The 23,723-nt window shown below is 34.2% G+C and overlaps 1 pseudogene; it reads left to right on the top strand.

Annotated features, from left to right (window-relative positions):
- The first annotated feature begins 14,137 nt into the window (after nt 1-14,137).
- LOC115290558 overlaps nt 14,138-23,723 on the top strand; it is a 126,519-nt pseudogene continuing 116,933 nt past the window's right edge.

Raw genomic sequence — 23,723 nt, 5'->3', positions numbered from 1 at the left:
GGAAAATATCATTAATAAAAAAACTACATGAAGATGAAGATTAGGAAAAAAATATGCAGACTTCCTCTTCCAGCACTTGATGAAATTACCTCACCATAAACAAGTAGAAAAGAGACAGAATTTGTGGGAATGAAACAAGAAATAGAACCTGAAATCTGCCAGGTGACCCTCCCTTGTATTCACGTCACGTGCCCAGTTCATTCCTCACTCACATGTCAGGCTTATCACTCATTTGTTTTATTATGTATTTATCCCTTACGTATGTACCACGTGTAGACAGTATATTAGTTTTCTCTTGTTTTGAACTACTTAAACATAGAATCACGTACTGATTTTTCACTTACATATACATTATGTTTTTTGAATTTCCACTGATTCTATATATAGTTTTTCTTTGATATGTATACTTCACAACTTATTAAGCTATTGATCTCTTGATGAACAGCAAAATCCAAACACAAAGTAAAACTTTCTTTTGGATGCACTTATTTCAGTCTTGTGGCTTAATAAGTGGTTTTTGCAAGACCCTCTGTGATATTTTGTTGAATAAAAATGCAGTCACACATCTCTTTACTACTTTTTTGAAGGAAGTGTTTTTCTGAAAACCTACGAATTTACAATGTATCCCATTAGTTAGTATTGATTTATTGAACAAGGTCAAGTTCAGTATCCTTTAACCTGTGTCCACTTAACCATGCAAATGTTAATGTATTTGTCTCTGAATTTGTGCTGAATGAAAATAACATGGGCACAAGAAATTTGTATCTTCAATAATGAGTATGTGAATTCAGCCTTTGTCTATAGCCTTTTCCCCTTTTCATGGTAAAACACAGGGAAACAAAGGTAATCATTGATCTGAGTTGTGATAATGATGCATGAGTACATGAACTTCCTATCCTCAAACAAATCCATAGGATTCTTGGCGTTGTCCCCCTGCAACATCTGTCTTCTTTGATCGTAAAACAAGCAGAGAAATATGACCCTTGACTTGTTTCCATAGGGCTAGCTGAGCAATGAGGAAACAATATATATATAGTCAATCTAAGTATTAGTTCCAAAATTAGGGAATCTATTTAAAGTTAATTATAATCTAATTCCTTAGCATTACATCATTTGAGTTTTGGTATCCTGAAAGTCTAGAATTTCAGCATCTTAAAACAGTTCGTGTCCTTTAAACAGTAGGATATTTAAATTTTTAAATCCATTCTATTGAGGTATAAGTTAGAGTATCTTCTCAAGTTGAAGGGAACAGTTTGGTGAGTTCTGACAAATATATAAAATCATAAAACCACCAGAGAAATCATGATACAGAACATCTTTATCAACTTCATGAGTTCTTTCATTAATATTCTTTTGTTGTTGTTGTTCAAGGATCCAATAGAGGTATATTAGTCTCGCGCAGCCATAGAAAATAACATAAACTGAGGTGGCTTAAATAACATGAATTTATTTCTCACATTTCCTTAAGAGATAAATTCAAGATCAAGGTGCCAGCCAATTAAGTTTCACCCTGAAAACTCTTCTCTTGGCTAGTAGATGCCTGACTTCTTGCTGTGTGCACATGACCTCTTCTTTGTGTATGCATGGAGATAGTAAGACATCTATCTCTTTCCCTTGTTAAGGCCACTAATCTTGATGGACTTGACCCCACTCTTATAACCTCCCTTAATTTTAAATATCTTTTCAAGGTCCTATCCCCAGATACAGGCATTTTGGAGGTTAGGGTTTCAATGTATGAAATTGGGGTATACAATTCAGCCCATAGCACCGGGTCATCATACTGAATTTATTTGTCACACCTCTACAGGCTCCTCTGGTCTGTGATAGTTTTCAAATTTGCTTTTGATTATGGGTTTTGAAAGGTGATATTTGAGTTCTTTTTATTTTTTTTCTTTTTTATGTGTGAGTGTGATTTCATTCAATTGGTTTGTTGAGAAGACTATTTATTCCCCATTAAAGTACCTTGTATACAAGTAAATATATACTTCTGGTTCTATTTCTAAATTTTATATCCTGTTCCTGTTACTGTCTGCCCTTATGCCAAAACCACACTACCTTGATTTCAGTAGCTTTATAGAAAATATTATTATCAAATATTTTAAATTTCCAAATTTGTTATTCCTTTGAAATAGTGTTTTCATTATTTTTTGAAGTTTTATTAAAATGATCTTCTTAAGATCTACAGAATAAGATTACTTAGGTTTTGAATGTAATTGCATTGGCTTTTTATATCAGGGGAGAATTGACATTTTAACCATATTGAGTTTTCCAATCTCTAAACAGGGTCACTCTCTTCAATAAGATGCCGTCTTTACTATTTCTCTTTAATGTTTTGGTGTTTCCTTTGTACTCTTTTGCATGTATTTTTAAAACCTTTCCTAAGTATTTTGATGCATCTATAAGTGATAGTTTTAACCTCAATTTGTAATTGTTCATGATAGCATACAGAAACTCTGTATTAACCTTGTGTCCAATAACCTTATTCACCTGCTAATTCTAGTAGCTATTTTGAAGATTTCTCAGGATTTTTCTACATAGGAAATCATATTGTATCATATTGTCAATACATAAAGATAGTTTTATTTCTCCCTTTTATTTTTCTAACTGGATGCTTTTATTTCTTTTTGTGGTCCTGCTGCACTGGCTAAAGCTTCCAGTAAAATGTTGAATAGAAGTGGTGGAGACCCTGGCCCTGAGATCCTTGCTGTGATGTTATCTGGAGATTTTTCAGAAAGAACCTTTATCAGTTGAGTGAGTCCCTTTAAATCCCTGGTTTACTGAGAGTGCTTATAGCAAATGTGTGTTTGACTTTGCAAAGGCTTTTTCCTGCATATAATACGATTTTATTTCATAGTCTATTATTACAGTGAGTTGCATTGGTAGATATTCAAATGTCAACAAACTACATTTCTCAGATAAAACCCACTTGATCATAAATGGATGGTCCTTTAATACATATTTAGGTTTTGTTTGCTAAGATTTTGTTAAGGAGTTTTGCATTTATAGTTATGGTTTTCTTTTCATATAATGCCTTTGTCTGGTTTTGGTTTCAGGGTATTCTGGGCTATGAAATGAGATAAAAATGTTTCCTCTTCTCTTCTATAAACATTTTGAGATTCATATGATTTCTGTCCTCCTCAATTTGGTAAAATTTACTCCTGAAGCTGTCTTTCTCTGGAGGTTTTTCTTTGTCAGAAGTATTATTTTAATGATAATTTCTGTTTATTAAAAATATATAGAGAGAATGCTTTGAGTGAACTGTATTTTCTTAAATGTTTTGATAGTTTCTATTTTTTAAGAAATATATTCCTTCGATCTAGTTGACCAAATTTAATGGAATACAATTATTTATGATATTCCAAAATATCCTTTTAAAATTTACAGGATTTGCCACTTGTGGCCTTTAATATTCCTGATGTTGTTACTGTGTATTTTCTCACCTTTTTTTTTAAACTAGCCAGTCTGGCCAGAAGTGTTTTACTTTTTAAAAATCTATTTAAATGAATTATGAAAAGCTGAAAGCACTTAGTTGATTGATTTGAGCAATTTCTTCTTTTTCTTTCTAAGCACTAGTTTAGTAGCATCCCATAAATTTTATGTTGTGATTAATTTCCATGCATTCACATTAAATGGGAAAATATATAAAAACATGTAATACATATACTTTCTTGTGATTGCTTCCCTAAAGTATGGGTTATTTACATTGGGTTGTTTAATTCCTGAATATTTGATATTTTCCATATATGTGTCTGTTTTTGATTTGCAGCTCAGTTTCTTTTTGGTCATAGAAGATAATATGTATGATTCCAATAACCTTGTATTTACTGAGCTGTGTTTTATCACCCAGAATATATTCTACCTTGGTGAATATTCTATGTACATTTAAAAAATGTGTATTTTGTTATTGTTGAGTAGAGTGTTCAGTATCTACAAAGACCAGTTTTTTATTGGTGTTGTTCCAGGTTTTCAGAGCCCCACTTATTTTTTCTCTCTTTTTTCATCAATTATTCAGAGAGGAGTGTTAAAATCTCCTACAGTAATTGTGGATTTATATATTTCTCCTTGTATTTCTATCATTGTTTCACTTATTCTAAAGCTCCATTATTGGGTGCAAATACACCTTTAGGATTGTTATATCTTCCTGATATTTTGATTCCTTTATTATTATGAAATATACCTCCTCGTCCTTGGCAGTATTCATTGTTCCGAAGCCTATTTTCTCTGACATTAGAATGGCTGCTACAGCTTTTTTGTGCATATGTTAATAGTATTTTTCCATCCTTTTGTTATTCTCTGAATTTTGTCTTTATATTTAAAATGATTTTCATGTATCTGGTTGTAGTTTTTAATTTGAATTTTTTGTTTTGTTTATTTAATTATTCATTGTAGTTTCAGGTTTTGATTTAAATTCTGGTCAGTTAACATACAGTGTAATACTAGCTTCAGGTGTAGAATTCAGTGCTTTGTCTCTTCCATACAGCACCCAGTGCTCATCCCAAGGGCCCTCCTAATACCCGTCATCCATTTAGCCCATCTCCTGCCTACCTCCCCTCCAGCAACCCTCTGTTCTCTATAGTTAAAAGTCTCTTATAGTCTGCCTCTCTCTTTTCCTCCCAGGTTCATCTGTTTTAGTTCTTAAATTTTATGTATGAGTGAAATTTGATAATTTACGTGTTTATTGAAACTTCAAGTTGTTTATATCTAATTCAATTACCAAAATCTTTAATGCTGGTTTAAATCTACCCCCTAGTAATTGTTTTGTCTCAAGTGTTCTCAATCCCTTTCTCATTTTTTCTACTGTTAATGTTAAATTATTATTATTATTTTTACTATTAGAATACTTTTCAGTATTTTACTTTCATCATTGCAATCATGTTTTTTTTTAATTTGCTCATGACAGTTTTTTAACTTTTATTTCAGTTCTCCTATTTTTTTAGTTGCTGCCTTAGGATTTGCCATTTATGTTTTTAGCATGCCACCGTCTACCTTCAAATAATACTATACCCTTCATATATATTTCTATAATCTTATAACTGCAAGCTTCCATTTTTCCCTGCTCTCTATTTTGTAATGGTTATAACATTCACTACTTTTATTTATATTATAAATTTGTAATATGATATTATTACTATTTTAGGCAATCCCTATCTTTTAAAGAAATTAAGATATGAGAAAAATATGCATTATCCCTAACTGTGTCTACCCTTCCAGGCCTACATCATTCTTTATATTGATTTACATTTCCATATCATATTTTCTCTAATGCCTAAAATATCTCTTTAACATTTTTGTGTATTTTTTGATAATGTATATCTCATAGCAAAAAAAAAAATCTCAGTTTTGGTTTTTGAAAGATATTATACTGAATATAAAATTATAAATTGACTTTCTTTTTCAGTCCTCCAAAAATATCATTTCCTAGTCTTTTTATCTGCCAATTTCCTGATGAGATTAGATTTTATTTTTTTATTCATATATTCCTTGGTCTGTATTTTGGTTTATCTTTCCCACTGTCCATGATTTCCTTAAGATTTTATCTTTATCTTTTTATTGTTTATCTTTCCCTTAAGATTTTATCTTTTACTGTTTTTTAGTAATTTGATTATGGTGTGCTTTGTGATTTATTTCTCTTTTATTCTTCAGTGATCTTCTGGGATCTGCAAGATCATTATTTTCTTTAAATTTAGAGAATAGTTGGCCATATCATTTGTTAAATTTACATATATTGTTTCCTTCTCCCCTCTTTCTTTAAGGGGCTTCAATGTCACATATATTGGACAACTTGACATTTTCCCCCATTTATGCTTTGTTCATTTTTCATCAGTATTTTTTCCCTCTGTGCTTCATTTTGGATAGCTGCCCTTTACTATATCTTTAGTTTATTGAACTTTTCTTCACCAGTATCTTATTCACTGCTAATCTCATCCAAAGTATGTTTCAGATCAGATACTGATTTTTTTTAACTCTACTAGTCTTACTAGTGTGTGATGTTGATCCTTGTATCTCCTATTTTTTGTTCTCATATTGCTTTTGTGTTCCTTTACTCTCTTGGCCATATTGAGCATTTAAAAAAAATTATGTCTTTATTTGAGAGAGAGAGAGGGACAGAGCGCAAATGGGGAAGGAGCAGAGAGAGAGGGAGACACAGAATCTGAAGCAGGCTCCAGGCTCTAAGCTGCACAGAGCCCGATGTGGGACTTGAACCCACAGACTGTGAGATCGTGACCTGAGCCAAAGTCAGACACTTAACTGACTGAGCCACCCAGGCGCCCCCATATAGAACATTTTTATATGGGTGTTTTAATATACCTGTGTTCAAAACTGTGAAAGGAATAAGGTTTTACCACATTTGGAAGCTAATAAGTTGGTCTGTCACAGTTTGATAGATGATTGCAGAAGACGTGATACTCCCGAGGCGCAAACAGTGGACAGTTGGGTACTCACAACGGTGCCATCGACTAGAGTATCAGCATTTTCACATGGGTTCTTGAAGCCCCAGTGCCTACAGGTGGTGCAAACAGGATTGGGTGACCTCAGAACACAGTATGTTTTCTATTACAGAAGAGGAGCCCTGAAGTAGGGAACCTGAGTCTCTGCTCAGGTGGATGTACATATTCCTTCCCTTTACTCTAAGGGAAGACTTGTCTTAAATAGTTTGGGCATTGAGAATGGTGGTGCTTTGCATCTCTGTGGAGATTCCATCTCTGTCTTTCCAGGCTGTAAGAAAACCTACCATTTACTCAGAAGACAGAAAATGTCTCTATCATGAAAGCTGTTATCTTTACAAGCATCACTAAAAACATAGTAAAGAACAAAAAGCAATCAGTGCATCTTATAAGACCTGCAGAATGTAAGGAAACAATCGAGAAGATAATTCTCTCTCAATGTTGTCTTTAATTCCATTTTTTTGTATATAGTGATTTTTCTCCTGTCTGTGGATTATATTTTCCTGATTTCTTGAATGTCCTGAACGTTTTTTATATTTATTTATTTTTTAAGAGAAACAGAGTCCAAGTGGGGGGGGGGGAGGCAGAGAGAGAGGAAGACACAGAATCTCCAGGCTCTGAGCTATCAGCACAGAGCCCCATACAGGGTTCAAACCCCAAATTGTGAGATTATGACCTGAGCTGAAGTCAGATGCTTAACCAACTGATCCACCCAGGCACCCCAAATGTTAGACAATTTTTTATTGCATGTGAGATATTAATTTAAGTTTAAGATACTTTATTTCATTGTATTTTTTAACAAAGTGTTGACTTCAAGTAGGCACACAGTTAAGTTTCTTGGAATCAACTTGACCCATTAGAACCTCACTTACAAACGTTGTTAGACAAGCCTCCGAGAAGTCTACTCCAGTTCTAGTTTAGTCAAACTACTGTGGCAGTGCTCTTATCAGAATTCTTCCCAATGTCCTACACATTGAGGGACTTCTTCATTCCAACCTACGGGAACATGGGCCAAGGGCTGCTTTGTTTGAATTCTGTAAACCATTTAGACAACTGCTTTCTTTTCTTTTTCTTGTTTCTTTTCTTTTCTATTCTTTTCTTTTCTTTTCTCTCTCTTCTTTTCCTTTATTTTCTTTTCTATTTTTATTTGTTTAGAGATAGAGAGTGTAGAGTGGGGGAGAGGGGCAGAGGAAGAGAGAGAATCTTAAACTAGTTCCACACTCAGCACAGAGCGCAACATGGGGTCAATCCCACACCCCTGGGATTGTGATGTAAGCTGAAATCAAGAGTCTGATGCTCAATGGACCAAGCCGTCTAGGTGCCTTTATATTACTGCTTTCTGATGGTTATTTTCTGACTTCAGATAAGTTTCCTCTCATGCATGCTCATACTGGAACACAGCCAAAGATTCAAGGGACCCTCTGAAGATCTCTGAAGCTACATGTTATTATTTATTTATTTATTTATTTATTTATTTATTTATTTATTTATTTTTAGTGTCGCTACCTCCTCTCCAGTACTCTTCCCCACAAACTCGACGGCCTTCACCTCATGAACTCTGGTCTCTGTCTCCTTACTGCAGATTTCGCTTGGTCTTTTTTCTCCCTTTGTGGTGACCTGGAAAACTGTCTGTAGGCAGTAAGCTGATGCAGGTTTAGAGCTTACTCCATTTGTTCTCCTTCCCTCCAGGCTCCCAGTCCTTTGCTGTTTTCAATATGTGACAACTTTTACTTCATTTTGTTTGTTTATTTTCTAATTGTTTGAGGGAGGAAAGTAAATCTGTTTTCTGTTACTAGATGATGGCCTGATGCAAAATACTCAGAAAGGTTTTGTCTCATGTTTTAGCTAACACCCATATTTTAGAACAGCATGACTTGCATTCCCTCCAGTATCTATTTGTAAACTTTTACCTTCACATTTTTTATTTATTTATCTTGAGAGAGAGAGAGAGAGAGAGAGAGAGAGAGAGAGAGAGAGAGAATGAATGAGCAGGGACGGAGCAGAGATAGAGGGAGAGAGAGAATTCCAAGCAGGCTCCATGCTGTCAGGGAAGCCCAACGTGGGGCTCATGACAACTGCTAAGATCACGACCTAAGTGGAAACAAAGTCTGAGCCACCCAGGCGTGCCGAATTCCAGCTCCAGCAGGTCCAGTGGTCCCTGAAGGATTGACGGTGTTGGCAAAAGGGAGAGAACCTCAAGTTTCTTTCTTATCAGCAGGCAGACATCCCTGCTCTGTCTGATTCTCTCTTAAGCTTTATTTATAGTGAAAGGGACAAGGAGCAGAAAGAGCAGGTGTGTTTAGTAAATGATATCTCATAGATAACTTTTTCAGTACATTTTTCCAGAACATGGGTTCTGCAGAAGTTACAATTCTAATCTTAGTAGTAATGGTTGTAAAAACCTTAGCTACAGGCACTCATGCTATCATATGGGAAGAGCAGGTATTTTTAAGTGTACATTTTTTCCATTGGATGCATAAGATTGAGATATACAAACCCTCAGGTATAGCCCTAAGAAATCAACCTTTAACCATAAACCAAACAGCATTGTTTAGAAAAGGTCAGTTTTTTATGAGTAAGGGTCATTAGGCTGTTTATAGCTCTAAGAGAAAGTTTCCAGAAAAACAGGATCCCCCAGAGACATAATGCCTGCTCTCACAGTCCCAAAGACGATTGATACATTTTATTGCAGAAGTGACTTTCACAAAGGCGTCCAGGCCCAGAAAGTAATCAGTTTCAGTTAATTGCTCAGCTAGGAGGAAAACCTTAGTCACATTAGGGTGTATCTAGTTTACTTATCTTTTCCCTGACCAGGTGCTATCATGCCTCAGGGACAGGGCAGGGGGACAGGCTGCTCCTGACACTAATCAGGAAAGCACTCCAAGGTTTGGTGCCCAAGCAGAAATGAAAGTTACAAGAGGGTAAGTTTTGGTCACTGCCTGGGGGCAAGAGACTGTGTGCAAACTTGCAGTAACCTCGCCAGGAACTTTCACTCAGCCAGTGAGTTGAGATACCTCCCAACCCAGGTGTCCCTAAATTCACATATTTAGTATGACTTACTCAGGCTTAAAAAGTAAATCTATGGGCATACTAATCTATAAAATATACTTCCAGATATGGGTGATATTTAATATTTTTACACAGCTTCACTGAGGTATAATCAACCAATAAAATTATAAAATATTTAATAATTTGATATGCAAATACATGGTAAAAAGATTCCTCCATTGATTTAAATAATATATCCATCACCTCATACATTTACCTTTCTTTTTCTTTTCTCAGTGAAAACATTTAAGTTCTACTGTCTCAGCAAATTTCAGTTATACAGTAGTGTTATCAACTAGGGTCACCCTGTTGTACATTACATCCTCAAACCTTTTTCATGGTATAACAAGTTTGTAACCTTTTTACAACCATACTTCTCCCTCCCCCAGCTCCTGGAAACCACTTCACTATTCTCTGTTCTTTTTAAAAAAATTTTTTTTAATGTTTATATTTATTTTTGAGAGAGAGAAAGACAGACAGCATGAGCAGAGGAGGGTCAGAGAGGGAGACACACAGAATCTGAAGACAGGTTCCAGGCTCTGAGGTAGCTGTCAGCAAAGAGCCCAATGTGGGGCTCAAACCCACAAACCATGAGATCATGACCTGAGCCGAAGCTGGACGCTTAACTGACTGAGCCACCCAGATGCCCCAGTTCTCTGTTTTTCCCCCCCCTTTTTAGATTCCACATATAAGTTATACCATGCAGTATTTGTCTTGCTTATTTCATTAACATAAGGTGATATTTAAAATGTACAGCAATAATTCGAATAGCATGAACACTGAATAATCAGAAAGATATCAACTATCAGCGATCAATAGGGTTATCCTGGTGTGTTCCTGAAAGCATTATTTTTAATACATATTCACACATACACAGGCCTGCACATATTTTTTATTGCAGAATTATTTTCTACATTAGAAGAGAAAAACATCTAATATTCTAGTACATTTAAGTACATATAACATGTTACTATTTAAGTTGTTTTTACGTATATACCAAATACAATGTTAGTTTGCAGAAACTATCAAATCATATTTTTTCATTGCTTAAAAAGACATTTTTCTGGTTCTGTGTTCACTGAAAAGGCAATTGTTTCTGTTTTCCATATTGTATTTTTAAAGTTACAAAACCTGAGATTATCATATTGGGACACCTACGTGGTGTGTCAATTAAGTGTCTGACTCTTGATTTCAACTCAGGTCATGATCTTCCGGTTGTGAAACAGAGCCCCACATAGAGCTCTGTGCTGGGCAGGGAGCCTGGTTAGGATTTTTTTTCTCTCTCTCTCTCCCTCTGCCCTTGTCTCACTCATGCTCTTTCTGTCCCAATCCCCCCACCTCAAAGACAAAACCACCAGAGTATACTATCTTTCAACAGCCTAGGGGTAATTATGAATATCAAGATAAAACAAATATGATTCAGTCAGCAAAAGGGCTAAGGATGCACATAGGCTCTGGAATGACAAGGGCTAAAAATATTTTTTGTCTTCAGGTGAAATAAAAAATAGTTTAGTTTATTTCAGCAAAATTTTTCACCCATGTGTTTTTCTTTTATTTTTTTGCCAATTCCTTTTTCACTTTCATGTGTTTTCATGTATGTAGCCACAACCATGTCCACACATTAGATATAGTTATTTCTCACTTAAAATGAGGATGATATTTATACTAATAACAAATAGAACTGTAATTTCATAATAGCTAAATTTGTAAAAAAAATAAGCAATATTTTTAATCAGTAAAATATATTGGTCAATATGAAACAAAGTGACCTATTTATAAAATGATGCTCATTGCTTCCATAGAGAAGCCTACCATCTCCATAAGTTCACATTTTTTTGTAAGTGGAAGTTAAGATTTATGGAATAAAGAAAGCCAATGTCACCAAACTAAGACCTATTGGCTGGCTTCCAGAAGGTCAACAGGGTGCCATTTCCTTGATGATTTTACCACAGTCAAGAAAGTACATCTAAGACTAGCAGGCTCAAATATAATTTCATTAGGATACATGGAATGTATCCATCTCTCCAGAGTCATCTTAATTTAATTGCATTCACAAAACTGATCCATAAAATGAGAATTGCTTTTTTGGCAATATAGCCATTTCAGCTGTAATCCAATATATGCAACCCTAAAATATCTGTAAAGCATTAACAAAAGCAATAGTTTGTACTATTGGAGCTTGGCTGTCTGAGCAGGCAATTGAGCTTGGGAGGAGACTGTCATAATGAATGTTTAAAATAAACAGCAACAACAAAAATGGGGTGGAAATGCTTACATCACTGTAGTTACTACATTGCTGGTAGATACTGAGACAGTGAGGATGGAAGAGAAATTATTGGCCTGTAGGATCGGCATTAGGAGGAAGAGAGCTGTAGGCTATACTCTCAGAGACTGTTAAGGCTGAAGATGCTTCACTCGGGAGCTTGTGCTTGGTTTTAGTGGTCTTAACCACAGTTGAAAAAACTCCCTACGACCTGGGCTAGTAGGAAAGCTCTGGTTTGTGTTTTGATTTTGTTTCCCCTCTACTCTCAATGATCTGGCTCTCTTGCCTAGGAAAATTATCAACATATGAACTAAGACAACTACCTATTATACTGGTATTTTTCTCCATTTAAGAACCGTGTAAATATATTGTGTTATATGCACATGCTATGAAATAAAGGACTGATTAAAAATGAACACAAACTGAAGCTGGTAGGAATTTACTTCTCGACAGGGCCAGCTCCATTCTGTATCATTTAAAAAATAAAAAAAATTGAAGAAGTAAAGTTATGTTTGGTGTATTATAATGAGACACATATGTAAAAATCCATTGTTTCATAGCACCGAGCTAAAATAATGTTTTGTTCTCTATAGTAGTCATTTCTTGCCAGTGGGGCATTATACACAATTTCACTGGCTAGAGCTTCATGCTGAAGTTTTATATTAGTGCTATTAAGTTTTCCCCTGTGACACATTTTTCTGTGATTTCAGGGCTTGAGAGTACCTGATAATATTGATGCATTATTTCTTATTATATCATAATACTGCCACCCAAGTTATTCTCAAGATCTGCTTACCTAAACATACTTATATTATTTAATTGAATTTGAGTATTTAAGTTTTATACATGTATTGACTGAAATTTTAATTCTAAATGAAGGTTTCTCAACATTAACACGTTGGGCAATCATGCCTTGTTGCAGGGTCTGTCCTATGCGTAAGATGTTTAACTAAATCCCTGGCTTCTACCCAGTAGACTCAGATAACACACATAAGGTCCCAGGAATACCTCATCTCCACTTGTGACTGTTAAAATTGTCTCCAGATATCGCCAAAATTTCTTGAGGGTTAAAAACAGCACAAATTAAGACACTGCCCTAAGTGGCTATACTAATAATGAAATAGCAAATTAGGGAGTTGATTTTTACTCCCACTTTATTCCACATCTATCTTATAGCACCCGGGAATAGGAAGGACTAGAAAGCAGAACCTTTGCTGCCCTTCAGTGCCACATCTTTGAAAGAAGGAAGAAACCTGAAAAGAAGTGAATGTAAATTTGGATTAGTAGTATTTTTTAAATTCCTATAGCAGCATCCCTAGAATGGCAGTTACTGTTTCTGTATTCAAGGTTTAGTTACACTGATATATATGTTCATAGGCTTTCTGTTCTTCTTTTAGAATAGATTTTGCTAGTGCATACCTATAATAATGCCATCTAAAAGAATTTATCTTAAAAGATTGAAAAAATAGCTATTGTGGGGTACAAATCAGACAGTCAGTCACGAAGATCAACTTTTACAAATGTTGTAATCCAATGTATTATTTTTCTGCTAGATGTAATATAACTTTCACAAAAAGATAAAATAGTTATATTGAAAGCTATCTTAGCTTGAAGAATCTAAATACATATTAAAATAATAAAAGTTATGTATTTCTATAAAGAATACTCTTCAACAGTGCTTAAATTAATATTTTCAATGTCATTTCAAGTATGAAAATTCCTATATATAATCTTTATCACTCAAAGCTAATAAGAAATGTTTCTTTTAAAATTGTCCCTATTTCCAACTGAATATTTTGCTCTGTTTTGTGTAAGGGTGGACAATCTTTATAATTTGAAGTAAAACTGGTATGAAGATAAGACTTTGTAGAATCTAGCTCAATTACAAGTTGAGTCTTTTTACACTTTAACTGGTTTACAAGATTTCTTTGTTTCACTGTGTACCATGTGCACTACACAAATACCCAACTGTTAACATAGGAGCTCCAAATTATTCATTTGTTTTCTTTTGCTGAAGTAAAAAAAAAAAAAAACTTTCAATGCCTCAAATTCTTTGTCTTTGAAGTGAGTATTAAAAGAACTTCTTACATGCCTGTATGAATGACCCAATATTTCCCTAATCTAGAGTAGGTATTTGGCATTCTCTATCACAGGATAGAGAAAATAATGAGTTGTATGATCACATAGACCAGTCAGATGCAATGTCTGCTGATTACTGTGTGTGTGTAGGCATCACTTACCCATTTTAATATTAGTCACTTCATTCTTCAAAGCAGGTATATAATGATCCCGCAAATATGTTATAAAGAAATATTTTGGATTATACATAGGAGGTTGCTAATGTACTTTCTCATTTTTCCCCATTCTTTTCATTGTGCGAATGTATGTTGAGTGCCTAGTATATGCCAGGCATCACTTAGAAGACTTGGAAAAATCAGAAAACAAAGAACAGAACTCCATCCTAGTGGATCTTACACAATTCTCCATGGTAGCCGCTGGCTCTAACACAGTGACTAAAACCAGGTAGTACATATTTATGGGCAAATTGAGCTTAGCAGTCAGGCTTGGAAAAGTACGATGTACAGAAAGGAAATTCTATTTCATGATAAACAAAGCATTCTTCATATTTGCTGTAGGAGTAATAGTAAACAAATGACTTAACATCCACAAATGCTGTTTTTTACTTCTAAAATTGGGGTAGCAATATATGTTTTGAAGATTGCTCTGGTACCCATTGTAATGGATTTATGGTATGCAGCACAGAGTCAGACAGTGAAAGAAATACTAGTTTCCCTTCAAACCACAAGGGACTTTTAATGAGAACAAACTGAGTGTTGATGGAGGTGGGTGGGGAATGGGCTAGATGGGTGATGGTTATTAAAGACAGAACTTGTGGAAAAAAACAAAAAGAAAAGACAAGAAAAGGAAAGGAAAGGGAATGGAAGGGAAAGAAAGGGAAGAGGAAGGAAAGGAAGGGAAGGGAAGGATCCTAGTTTTTCTTAAAAACCTGGTTCTCAAACTTTACCGTGTAAGGCTTGTTACAACACAGATTTCTGGGCTTCCACTTCCAGCATTTCTGAGTCAGTAGGTCCTGGATGGGAATTGAGAATTTGTATTTCTGACAAGTTTCCAGGGGAGCTATGATGACGGGACCCACTTTTCAAACTATTGCCCTGGACAAACACTTTTGCAGGACAACTTGTGTCATGCATACATATCAGATTCAAATGCAAAACTTGTATTCTCATCTGTGAAGAAAAATCAAGCAAATAAATATACTTCTTATAGTATCTTCTATTTAAATGTCATTTTAAAGTATTAGTTATACCATGTATCCTGGAATCTGCTTGGTGGTAAAATTAACATGCCACTTCATTTACGTGTTTCAGAAAGGCCTATGCCATTCTAATTCTAGCGGTCATCCATTTAAGAGAAATATAAAATCTGAAATAAAAGGTAACAAATAAAATTAGAAATTGTATACTCATGCTTTACTTTTATAGTTTAAATAATATTTAGCATTTTTTATTTCTTCTCATATTTCTCTTAAAATCTGTCTCCTTTGCAGGTTTCACTGGTAAAATAGTATTTGATAATGTAATTATAATTTTAATTTGAAACTGTAATGAAGTTAACATAGTTTAGATTTAAGGCTGGACTACAGGAAAACCGACTACCTAATTACATGTAAAGTACATTTCCTTTTTCTTTTTGGTTTTGCTGAATGAAGGACACAGCAGTAGTTTGTCCTGGGACATCTCCCAGTGAATTTCTATGTCTGTAACCTTTCAGTTATGACTAATCCAATTCTGCTTAGAATCTTTTAAATTGTCTTATAATCTAAAGAAAAATCCCATTAATATGTGTTATCTGCAATTTCTGTAATATGATTAAACTATGTAGGATGCCAATTTTTTCTTTTATTACATCTTTTAATTCCCTTACATACTTTTTAAAAATCAGATCATATTCAAATAGATAAATAAAGACAATCTTGTTAGAGTTTGGATTCAATTTTAGCCCCATGATTTTGAAAATGTATTTGATTCCACTTCAGAGCAGATAAATAATTTCTATCTTTCATAGAAAATTAGTTTTCCATTGTTGCTCCAATGTTGCTTTCATGCATATAAATTTGCAGGAAAAATAATTATCATCAAGGATGATTCAGACTTCCATGGCCAGAAGATCACTAGCAAAGGGCACTTGTGGAGTAACTGTGGTAAATAAAACCAATACTACATTCTTTTATTTAGCTCTGCCTATATTCTGTGTGACTGAAAAGGAAAGTAAAATTACAGATTTCTCCTACTTAAAAGAAGAAAAATATTACAATCAAATCAAAGTAACTTCTAGTGAAGAAAAAAACATTGGACGAATAATATACTTTTCATTACTTCTTTACTGTTGAATTCTGAACAAAGCCTCTTTTCTAGCTGTGAAATTAAAGTTTCATGTAGTGGTCAACTACCTTGTTGATTATATAATTATTGTATGCCAGCCATACCGAATGTTTATTTTACCGTAAGCACTCTCCCCTTCTCATGAAAGAATAAAGGAATGTACCTGTTTAATATAATATTTCAATAATAAACATTCAATCCATGTGTTCATAGAATAGAACAGAACTAGAAAATGCTGTCTCATAAATGATATGTAAAGTCCTAAACTTAATTTTTAAATGCCAATTTTGGGTTTTCTGACACATTTTTGAGATCTGCCCTTCGTCAATAGATTTGATTTCTTTCTGAAAATAAAGAAAAAGTAAATGTAATGATAACAAGGAAAATAAAAACAGACCACAAGCTGAGGGCCTACAAAAGTACTAAACTTTAAGAGAATTGTATTTTAAACTGATAGGGTAAGAATAATTAAAACCTGGCTGATTATTAGGGTCTTTAAAGAGTGTTATACAAGGCATTCCTTTGCATCTTTGTGCCTCAAAGCCAAGAACATATTTTCTTTCCAAAGTCCTCCTACTTTTCATTAGCATCATTCTCTTAATTCTTGAGTTGTCCTCAGAAGGGTCATTAGGTTGGTCTTTTCTGGAATTCTACCCCAAAGTTGACAACTCCTTTGAAATGAAAATATAGAACTATGCTTTTCATATTTTGTGATCTATTTTCTGCCTTTTCAGAAATCACAATTTTTAAGTGGTTTGAATGCCAATGATTAAGTCTTTCTTGGCAATGCAAATTTGAGGTCATGTACTAATTTTAAATATTCATGCAGATATGACATACGATGTATTTGACATTTAAAATAAAATGTAAACTTGGGGAAAATAAGCATTACAAACTCAACAATTTCCACAAATTTAAGCAGTTAGAATTTTAACATAACTATATTTGTGTTTTCATTTCTCCTCAAATTTCATGAGAAAAAATATAGCAAGCCTGAAAAAATGATGGCAACTTCATGAAAAAAAAATCCAGGGTTTATATAAAGTTGGTACAGACCTAATTTAACTCTTGCACCTACATCTAAAGTTCTCTATAGTCATTGATTTTCTCCAAAACTTGCCTTCATAGTTTATTGCCTTCACTTATTCACTCAATTTTTTTCTGCAATAGCTAAGCCTTGTCATTTCTACCTATTGAAATCCTATTTATCTGTCAAGCTTCAGCTAACATGTCACCTGCAAAGAAGCATTCTGCAATCTCCTTCCCCTGGTAGTGAGCAACGATTATTCCATTCTCTGAACTCCCGCGGTATTTTTATGCCACTCATACAATGGGTTGCCATGTGTTCTAGGTATTTGCAACCCCTAAAGATTATATGCTTCTTGAGGAAAGATATTATTCAGTTTTAGCCCCCAGAGTACATTGAACAGCTTTTGGTAATCTATAAATTCTTAACAAAGAGTATAGGGAAGAATATGAGCATTCCATAGTTTCTACACAAGTCAATAAAGAATAAATTTCACTCATTTGTTAAACATATATTTATACATGTATTTATTGAATAACTTAATGTTATTTGTGATAGATTGATCTCACTGATGGCTCTAAGTCATCACCCATCCTCGTGTAATAAACTTTCTCTATCACTTACCTAACTTGGAAGCCTCTGCTCTGAAGATTGGCTGACTTGGCTCTACTCTACTTGTCTATCATCTCTCATCACATATTCAGGCATGCCTTAGGCTAGGAAGCCTAGCAAGGCTGATAGCCAACGATCCACACTCCAACATATAAGGAATCCAGCCAAGATCAATAAAACCATTTGACAAACATTACAGATGTGTTAGCAGTAAATGCTTCTGAATGTTTACCACTGTTTTTCTCTGACATTCTTCTGAAAGCCCTTCCAATCAATCACAGGCATGAGTGTATGTCTTGGTCAAAAGTATTATGCTGTATAATTTTGGGAATGGGCATCTATGCATCATCTATATGTTAAGGAATCACTTAAGCAATTTTAAGACCATATTAGTGGACTGATTTAGGTTTTCCAGAACAGTAACCTAGAAGCAAATGGGTTCATGAGACTGCTAAGCCAAGATGAAACAGAACAAGAAGTAATTACATAAGACTGAATGAATTTTGATGGGTTTTGTTTGAAATATTATTGATCTTTTAATGTTATATTTTTGAATATAAAAGGAGGTAATTTCTATTTGTTTCTTAAGCTATCTAAAATTTATAATAATTTAGTAGAAAGAAGTTAAACATTGTTTAAATCATATGTTTTCCTCCTTGCCTTATACCTGCAGGATTTGGAAACTCTTACTAAGATTTTTTTTTACATAGCAATACACTTGTTTTCATAGGTTCAGTCTTAGTCTGTCCTTCCTATTACTAGGACTTGATTAGAAATATCATATATGTATCTAAAGCCCTAACTGGAATGTCATATTTGAGAATGATGCTATACTAGATATAATTAGCCACTTTTAAGGAGCTAAGCTTAACATCATGTAGTCAGTGCTTACAAAGCCCTTTGGGGAAAATTGGCCTGGTATCTGACTTAAAGTACTCATGGATTTATGTGTTCTGAGTCTTAGAGATAGAGAAGGCCACTTCCCAGTAAACCAAGGAATCTTAAGATATTTTGAGGACGTCTAGAAGAGAGGAATTCATCCATATTTATAGGTAATATAGGTGAAATGTCATGGTGAGCACTTGGATTGTTTTCCTAGCCACAGGAGGCTTTTTAAAAGTCCAATCTGAGATTTCTTATGAAAACTTCCAGAACAGAAAACTGGAAATGGCTAATGTGGTAATACCATTCTTGTTACACCTATGTAAATAATCATGCCAAATCTGATATGATAAATTTTATTTTAGGATCAAAAATGCATTTTTGAAGTTACTTTTTTAATGAAAATGTGGGGTAATGACTGTAGAGAGAATTTGCATGTTTCAGTAGAAAACCATGCATAATCTAATAGGAGAGGAAGATTTTTATATTGTCCTATAAATTAGACTAGGTACTGTTACCTTGTCCATATTATTTTAGTCTCTTTCCAAATTTTCAGTTGTTTTTGGTTTCCTCCAAATTGATGTTTCCAATTTTTCCTGATAAGCATCACCAAGAATTAAAACCCAACTGCCCAGACCCCTATTAGGACTAGAAATTGCCTTACAGGTAGCCTTTTCTGCCACAATCTGAGGAAGTCTTGGAAGCTCAAGACCAACTATCTGAAGGACTAATCACCAGCAGACCAGGCATGAGACAGATTGCCTCCTGAGTAAGCCTTTATGTAGGCCACTGTGGGAATCCTGCAGAATGCTACAGTAATATATGTCCTTATCTCTTGATTATCAAGAGATAATTGATAATTATCAAGTAATAATTTATATTACTTATCAAGAGATAAGGACATATATATCATAAACCTCTGAAATAAATGGAATGCTAGAAAAAGATATGCTTTTTAATATATTCCTGTATTAGCATTTTTTGGGAGTTTCGTTCAACATTTCTCAAGCTGATGTTTTAGAAAGCATATGTATGTGTCCATCCATCAACCATGTGGCCACAAGAAGAGACTACTGACATAATTTTAAGTACAGATTGCTATCTAAATATATTTTCATGATCTCCAAATAGATATAAGCATTTTGCCATTACACATGATTCAGTACAACTTAAGAACAATAAAGTCTTCAGTTTTGTCTAGGTGACATTAATACATCAGTTCTGCGAATACCTAGTCAAATGCTATTATAAAGCTACCTTTCTATATTAGTATATAAATTTTTATATTTATATATTTATTATTTCTTAAGAGGAAAAAATTTCCAGCAAAACCATTTAGGAATAAATAGAGCATCGGTTAACAGGTTAAGCTCTAAAGAGAAGAGGAGGGGCGCCTGGGTGGCTCAGTCAGTTAAGCATCCGATTTCAGCTCATGTCATGATCTCACAATTCATGGGTTTGAGCCCCTCATTGGGCTCTGTACTTACAGCTAGCTCAGAGCATAGACTCTGTCTTTGGATTCTGTGTCTCCCTCTCTCTCTCTGACCCTCCCTTGCTCACGCTCTCTCTCTCTCTCTCTCTCAAAAATAAATAAAACATTTAAAAAAATAGAGGAGGAACTACATATATATCCTACGTTTGTCACTTGCTTGCTTTATGAAGTTGAGCACGTTATTTATCCTTTCTATTCCTCATTTCCTCATCAATAAAATGAGCATGTTTATGATTAATTTGTAAAGTTAGTATGAGAATTCAGTGTACTAATGGAGTGTTTCCCAAGTGTCTATTGTTTTATGCTGCTTTAGCAAATTGTCTTTTCTTCATGCCATTCTCACTATTTATTCCTTAATATTAAAAAATTATTTATATAACCAAATATATATAATTACAAATGAGTTTTATATAAAAATAATTCAGGAAAATCCATTACCATTACCATGAATGCAAGAAAAAATTCATAAAAGAGCAGTGATATATAAAAATTATATTTACTCCATTTCCTAATGAAGGGACTTTATATAACAACAATAACAGGAGGAATTTAGCAAGTGTTATAATTTGCCATTGACAAGTGAATCAAAAGACATGTAAAATTATGGGAAATGAAATAACTTTTCACTATGCAATCCTTATTATAAAATGTATTAATGGAAACACTTTCCATTTTGACCCATGAGGCTGGCAAAATTATAAACATTACAAAGAAGGGAAGAGTAAATAACTGATCTATACCTCTCCTGAACATCTGTGTAACAACTTGCTACAAAATAGTGGAAAGCTGAATCCTTTTTAGAAGGAAGAATACCATTTGGAAAAAGGGGATGCCCTCTAGAAATGTGAGATTTGTTTAATATTTGAAAATCAATTAATGTAACTTATAATGATAGATTAAACACAATAAAGAACAAAGACCTTATGATCTTCTTAAATATTCAGAGAAATTCTCAATATAATACCACCTGTTAATGATATAAATTAAACTTTCAGAAAACTAAGGATAGACTATAACTTAATCTGGGAAAGAGCATTTGTGAAAATACAACAGCCACCATTTTATTTATAATAAATTTATAAATTAATAATGAAATAAAGAACATTTTCCCTTAAAATCAGAGGCAACTATTAGAACTTAGATATATGAATTCAGGAAGATCACAGGATGTAAGGCCAATCTACAAAAAAAATCACTTGTATTTCTATATTTTAGTAGGAAGCAATTAAAAATACAGATTTTAATAATGCTATTTAGAGACTTCTGCTTCTGACCAAAATGATATGAAAAATAAATCCATGTGAGACAATAAATTAGACAAAATACACGAACCAACATTTTTCAAGACACTGAACATGAGACCATGAAGGACAATGATCTCTGACAGACAGAAAACAAATAATATGAGTCCTTCTATTGCCAAAACTTACCACCTCAAGAGAGCTTGCAAGCTGTGGTGTAGGGATGGATAATTCAGATGAAGTCCATTGAGCTCCCTTAGCTGAGAAGACCACCTGAATGGTGAAGGACAGTGAAGTGATAGGACTTCACTGAACAATGTACCAGAGAGGAGAGACTTACATGCAGATGGAGTTCTGGAAATCTACAAGGGTCCTTTCCAAATATGCAGCAGAATAGTGTCCAGAACACATGGGTAATGTACTAACGACCTGATGCATGGAAATAACGTACAGAGTATATTAGAGAAGACAGTACTCAGTATTCACATAATAGTGAAAATTGTGCCTGTTCCCACCAACCGTCCTGGAAAACCTTCATTCACTGAGCATCAAATAGAGCATTCAGAAGAGTCAGAAGCATTTGGCCTCAAAAGTAGAGAATGAGTGGCTATAGACTAAACACTGCTATTGTGATTCCTAGCAAATCTTAAAAACAAGACCAGAAAGGACCAAACTGGTTTAGAATTATTTAATGACATCTCAGTACAAAGTTGAATATATTTAAAAGAATTCAAAAATACACATCGTCCAATAAGGTAAAATTTCCAATCCTTTATCATTCAAATAAAATATTATAATTAATAATTTTATTAATAAAAATAATTTATTAATAATATTTAAAAATAATTTAAGGGATAGAAATCTTATTTGCTAAATGCCTATATTTTATTTTCTTCTCTATAGTGAAAAACTGCATTTATATCCCTCAAATGTTAAAATGTTTTTCTCCTTGCCCTTTATAACATTCAATCATACTCAAACTGGTACATTCCACTATCGTGTTTAAAACACCCTCTAAAAATATAGTTAGCAAGACCCAGTGCAGAAAAGATATCAGATATGCCATTTGGTGGGATGCTCTCTTTATCTATGGCTAATGTGCCTCCCCTAAATGCACCTCCTCTTATTTCTCTGTAACCAATACAAATCTATATAAAATATTAATTGCTATACGTTAAATTTTAGGACAATAGAACCATAAAATCTATTACATCCCACAGCATATTAACTGGGATGAAAGGGAGAAAAAGGCCCGATACAGAAACAGTGACAGAAAATAACAACAAAAAACTTTTCTTATTTTAATGTCATGGCAAATGAAGCATTTATTTTATCACCTGTCAAATGAGAACTCACTTGTTTTAGACAGAAAAGTACCAGACATTGTCAAGTGAGATATCAAAGAAAAAAAAGGTCCACATCAGTGAAGATACTTATATAGTCATTGAAATTTAGAGCCGTGATGCATGAAAACATTATTTACAAATATGTGAGGTGCGTTAACAGTTTGGGTTGAGGCTCAATCTAATCTTTATGTCACAAAACATTACTTGCCAGTCATTTTGGTTTTAAATTATTTGTGTTACTGTTAAACAAACAAAAATTTTAGAGAATAGCTCATATAGTTTGCCATCTATTTAGAATTTTTCACCCTTCTCCATGTAAATTGCACATGACAATAAAAGTATGTGGGCTGCTTATCTTTCAGTTGCATTATACACAGATTCCCCATCTTTTATTGCCTTGCTGGTTAAGTCCTGGGGAAGGAGCTCTGTGGGCTATGTGATCGCTCCATTGCCCTTTGCCGTCCTGTTGCATTTAGAATATGGAAGTTATTGACAGGAGACCAGAGGGCAAGGGGGGCAGGAAGTCAGCCATTTCTTTCCTACTCTCTATTTTTGCACAGAATCTCCAGTAGTAGTTTTTTGCTACCAGAAACATAGCTCTTCCATGTCTACTTCTTTTTTTTTTCCATAATATTTTATTGTCAAATTGTTTTCCATACAACACCCAGTGCTCTTCCCCTTAAGTGCCCTCCACCATTACCACCACCTCTTTTCTTCCCTCTCCCTTCCCCCTCAGCCCTCAGTTCATTCTCAGCATTCAATAGTCTCAAGTTTTGCATCCCTCTCTCTCCCCAACTCTCTCTCCCTCCTCCGCTCCCCCTGGTTCTCCATTAGGTCTCTCCTGTTTTCCTGTTAGACCTATGAGTGCAAACATATGGTTTCTGTCCTTCTCTGCCTGGCTTACTTCACTCAGCATGACACCCTCAAGGTCCATCCACTTTCCTACAAAGGGCCATATGTCAT

This window comes from Suricata suricatta, chromosome 4, assembly GCF_006229205.1.
Source record: "Suricata suricatta isolate VVHF042 chromosome 4, meerkat_22Aug2017_6uvM2_HiC, whole genome shotgun sequence".
NCBI classification, from domain to species: domain Eukaryota; kingdom Metazoa; phylum Chordata; class Mammalia; order Carnivora; family Herpestidae; genus Suricata; species Suricata suricatta.
The sequence above is the reverse complement of the archived record's forward strand: the minus strand, read 5'-3'. Positions and strand labels throughout refer to the sequence as shown.